The following is a 5,516-nucleotide window of genomic DNA, read 5'->3' on the forward strand; positions in this document are numbered from 1 at the left end:
CCCAGGCGGGTCTTGAACCCGCGGGCTCAGGCAATCCACTTACCTCAGCCTCCCAAAGGTGCGGGATTACAGGCTGAGGCACCAAGCCCGGCTGACAGTTGCATTTCTATACAGCAACAACAAGCAGGTGAAGAAACAAATACAAAGCACAATCTCACTCACAATCGCCACAAAAAATGAAATACTTTGGCATCCACCTAACCACAGTAGTAAAAGACCTTTAAAATGAGAACTACAAAACACTGCTCAAAGAAATCAAGGGCAACATAAACAAATGGAAAAACATCCCATGATCATGGATTGGAATAATCATCACTGTCAAAATATCCATCCTGCCCAAGGCAATCTATAGATTCAATGCAATACCTATTAAATTACCAACATCATTTTTCACAGACCTGGGAACAATAATACAGAAATTCATATGGAAACAAAAAAGAGCACAAATAGCCAAAACAATCTTCATCAAAAGGAATGAGGCACGAGCTATCTCACTTACAGACTTTAAACGTTATTACAAAGCTATAGTAACCAAGATGGAATGGTACTGGTACAGGAATAGGAAAACAGACCAAAGGAAAATGACAGATATTCTGGAAATAAAAACATGGCCTCTCATTCAAATTATCATTGACAAAGCCACCAAGAGCAATCATTATGGAAAGGTGACCATATTTAGCAAATGATGCTGGAAAAACTGGTTAACCGCATTCAGAAGCATGAAACTGACCCTTATCACCATATACAAAAATCAACTCAAAATGGATTAAAGACCTAAATACAAAACCTCAAACTATGAGAATCCTAAAAGAAAAACATAGGAATCACCTTTATGCACATTGGAGCAGGCAACAAATTCTTGAACAAGTCCCCAAAAGTGAACGCCATAAAAACTAAGACAGACGAATGGGACCTCATCAAAATGATAAGCTTTGCACAGCAAAAGAAACTGTCAAGAGAGTAAAGAGACAATTCACAGAATGGGAAAAAAATATTTGCAAATTATGTATCTGACAAAGGCCTAACTCCAGGATCTACGAGGAGTTCAAACAAAGTGAAAGGAAAAAGCAAATGACAACATTAAAAAGTGGGCAGAGAACATGAACAGACACTTCTGAAAAGATGACATACAAGCAACCGACAGACACATGGCAATTTCTAAAAGAACTAAAAATTGATCCTCCACGTGATCCAGCAATTCCTTTCCTGGGAATATATCCAAAGAAACATAAATCGCTCTACCAAAAAGATACCGGCACATGAACGTTTATAGTTGCACCACTTACAATAGCAAAAATATGGAACTAACCCTGCTTCCCATTGTAAGTGGACTGGAAAAAGAAAATGTGATACATATACATGACAGAGTATTACACAGCCATAAAGAAAAACAAAATAATAGACTTTGCAACATGTGGATACAGTTGGAGACCATCATACTAAGTGAACTATCACAGAAACAAAGAATTTAATACCACATGTTCTCACTCAAAAGTGGGCCCTGAACACTAACCACATTAGCACAAGGGTAAGTGCAGGGCACTGCTGGGGTGGGGGAGGGGGGACATGACAACATAAATAATACCTAATCCATTTCCAGGAGGGTGAGGGCCAGTTAGAAGCCCAAACTTCACCTTCATGCAATCCACTGTGTAGTTAATCCTCACCTGTACCCCACAACTCTATAATAAAATTTTTTTTTACTGCTTTAAAGTAATTGATATTTCCATTTATGATTCAGTCATTTGATGTTCAGCTCCTGGTTTCCATATGCTTTATTGGTTGCATTTTAAGGGAAAGTGAATGCTATGGACAATGCAATTGTTCTTGGCATGGCTTCCTTGAAGACACAGCCAAGAGATGGTAATAGGGAGTTTGTTTCTGTGTGAAAGTACTTCTTAAGAGTCAAGAAGCCAGTTTTCTTTTTTCTCTGTATTGGATATATCACTGTTCTACAGCCTAAATACTGTGTCCCTTACAGTGTTCTTACTACAGAGTCATAAAATACATGAAACAAACTGACAGAAGTGAAGGGAGAAATATAAATACAACAATTATAGTTGGACCCTCTAATACCTCACTATCAATAATGGCTAAACAAAATAAACAAAAAATTAACAAGGCTATAAATTAGAACAATGCCATCAAAAAACTAAACCTAGGAAACATCTATAGAACACTTCACCCAGCAACAACAGATTATACACAATAGACCATATGTTTACCCACAAAGCAAATCTCAATGAGTTTTAAATAATTATGATCATAGAAAGTATGTTTTTCAACCTATTAAAAAGGAATTAAGCCGGGCTCGGTGGCTCAGCCTGTAATCCCGTGCCTTTGGGAGGCTGAGGTGAGTGGATTGCCTGAGCCCGTGGGTTCGAGACCCGCCTGGGCAGCGAGACCTCATCTCTACAATAAATCAAAAAATCAGCCGGGCGTGGTAGCGCATGCCTGTAATTCCGGCTACTTGGAAGGCTGAGGCGGAAGGATCATCGGAGCCCAGCAGGTCGAGGCTGCGGTGGCCGGGAGCGGCCACTGCACTCCAGTCTGGGTGACAGAGTGAGACTCCAACTCAAAAAAATAAAAAAGTAAGAAATCAACAATAAAATTCAGATCTTCACTAACAGACTCCTAAATAACCAATGAGTCAAAAAAGAAATCTCATAAACAATTAGAAAGTATTTGGAGATAAATGGAAACAAAACAAAATATATCAACGATTACAGGATGCAACTAAAGCAGTGCTTCAAGAAAACTTTATAATTATAAATGCATATTTTAGTACACAAAAATGATCTCAAATCAGCACCCCAACTTTCTCATTCCTTAAGAATGAGAAAAAGAACAAATTAAATCCAAAGCAATCAGAGTAGTAGTAAATGAAAATAAAGTTGGTGAAACAGAGAAAATTAATAAAACCAAAAGTTTATTCTTTGAAAAAGGAACCAAATTAACAATAGTTAACTAAACCTAGCAAGAAAAAAAGAGAAGACTCAAATTGCTAAAATCAGAAATAAAAGAGAAGACATCATTATTTATCTTACAGAAACTAATATATTTCTTAGGAAACACTATGAACAACTGTATAACAAAAAATTAGATTAATCATGTGAAAATAAAAGTTCCTAGAAATACACAAACTACCAAAACTGACTCAGGAAGAAATTTAAAGATGTAAATAGAAATAAAACAAGAGATTAAATTAGTAATTTAATTAAGCAATGACGCAAAGAAAACTTCAGGCCATAATGATTTCACAGGTAAATTTACCAACATTTTTAAAACACCAGTTCTTCCAGCACACATTCCTTTAGAAAATAGGGGAGGAGGAGGAAATACATTTCATCTCATTTTATGAGGCCATTATTACTCTGATACCCAAACAATACAAAGACATCAAACAAAAATAAAACTATGGACCAATATTTCTTAGTGACATAGATTTAAAAATCCCCTACGAAATACTAAGAAACCAAATCCAACAATACACAAATGGTATTATATGTTCCAACCAAGTAGTATTTATGTGATAAATAAAAGATTGTTTTGCCATTTATAAATCAATATGATTCGTCATTTAAAAACTGAAGGTAAGCCACATAATTATCTCAATAGATATAGAAAAATAATTTGATTACTCCAATACCTATTCATTATATAAAATTTCAGTACACTAGAAATAGAAGGTCTAATCACCTCCTTAAGTTCCCATTTTTTAAACACTATTGAATTAAGGATTGTTTCCAAAACATGTTTATTATAGCAGATGGCTATAATTTTTAAAGAGACAATAACAAGTATGGGGATGTGAAGAATTTGAAAACCTCATATATTGCTAATAGAAATCTAAAATGGTATAGTTACTTTGGAAACAGTCTGAAAATTATTCAAACTGGTAAACATACATATGTTATGGACCTATTTGTGTCCCCTCAAAATTCATTTGCTGACACTTTTAATTCCAATATGACTGTATTTTAAGATAGGGCCTTTAAGGAGGCAATTAAGGTTCAGTGAAGTCATAATGGTAGGACCCTAACTTTGAAGGTCTGGTGTACTTACAAGAAGAGGAGGATACATATTCTCTTTCTCTCTCTCCGTGTATACACAGAAAAAGCAATTTGAAGACAGAGAAGGCAACTGTTTGCAAGCCAAGAAGACAGGCCTCACCAGAAACTCACTCTGCAGACACCTTGATCTTGGATTTCCAACCTCCAGAATGTAAGAAAAAAGCCTGTTGTTTAGGTCACCCAGATTGTGGTATTTTGTTATGGCAACCCTAGCAATTTTATTTCCAGGTATATGCCCAAGAGAAATTAAAACATATTTCCACAATATACACACATAACTGTGAACATGAATGTCCATAGCAGCATTGAATAAAATATCATATATGCATGCAATAGAATGTTATTCAGTAATAAAAAGAAAAGAAGTACTGATACAGGCTATAACATGGGTTAGTCTTAAAAACTTTAGGCTAAGGAAAAGAAACTAGTCACAAAAGATCACATATGGTATGACTCCATTATATAAAGTGTTCAGAATAGACAAATTTTTTAAAAAATCTAAAAACAGATACACGATGTAAATTATTTAAAAAATGATTTTTATATAGGATAAATGTTTGGTATATAAATTTTATCAATACAATGTTTAAAGAGTAGAATTCAAACTTAAAATTATAAGAAAAGTGGAGCATTGCTATGAATATCAGACAAAATAGATTTCAAGATGAAAAATAATGAGAGAAACAGTGACTCATTTCATGAACAATAATCAATTCATCAAGATGACATGTCAATTCTAAAAGTGAATCACCCTATATAAAGTAAAGAGAAAATGAAATGAAAAATATTGACTTTCCCAATTACAGTTTGAAATTTCAGTGCTCCTTTCTTAGTATGTGACTAATATGGATGAGATCACTAGTAAGATGGAAGTAAGAACACTGCCAATTTTATTTATTTATTTATTTATTTATTTAATTTTATCAATATTTTTATTATGGTTTTGTGGGGTACAGTTAGGTGTTAGGTGTACAATTATGCTTCATTCAGGCACCCTGTTGATAAGTGGTGTTTCCCCATCCCCAGACAGATATTTGCTACTGTTAATCCCATCCCCCCCATAGTTTCCCAGTATCGTCAGTCATTTTCTTATAGTATTACATTGGATGTTCAAGGTCCATTATATGAGTGAGAACATGTGATACTAGGATCTTTGCTTCTGTGAGAGGTCACTCAGTATTATAGACTCTAGTTCCATCCAGGTTGCTACGAAATTCATGATTTTGTTCTTTTTTTATGGCTGCGTAGTATTCCATCGTGTATATGTACCACATTTTTTAATCCAGTCCTCTTTTGATGGGCAGCATGGTTGTTTCCAGGTTCTTGCTATTGTGAACTGATGGGCAGCATGGCTGTTTCCAGGTTCTTGCTATTGTGAACAACGCTGCGATAAACATACATGTGCAGGGATCCTTTTTATAGAGTGATTTGAGTTCTTCAGGG

The 5,516-nt window shown here is 35.1% G+C and overlaps 1 long non-coding RNA gene across 1 annotated transcript in view; it reads left to right on the forward strand.

Moving 5' to 3' along the window:
• The window catches only part of LOC110596820, a 20,941-nt gene extending 16,720 nt beyond the window's left edge, over positions 1-4,221 (forward strand). The window contains exon 3 of the long non-coding RNA XR_002482735.1: positions 4,115-4,221. This is a non-coding gene — a long non-coding RNA (uncharacterized LOC110596820). The remainder of the gene's footprint in view (positions 1-4,114) is intronic.
• Positions 4,222-5,516: the final 1,295 nt, after the last annotated feature.

Source organism: Carlito syrichta, unplaced genomic scaffold (assembly GCF_000164805.1).
Source record: "Carlito syrichta isolate Samal-C Ts95f unplaced genomic scaffold, Tarsius_syrichta-2.0.1 Scaffold114289, whole genome shotgun sequence".
In the NCBI taxonomy this organism is placed as follows: domain Eukaryota; kingdom Metazoa; phylum Chordata; class Mammalia; order Primates; family Tarsiidae; genus Carlito; species Carlito syrichta.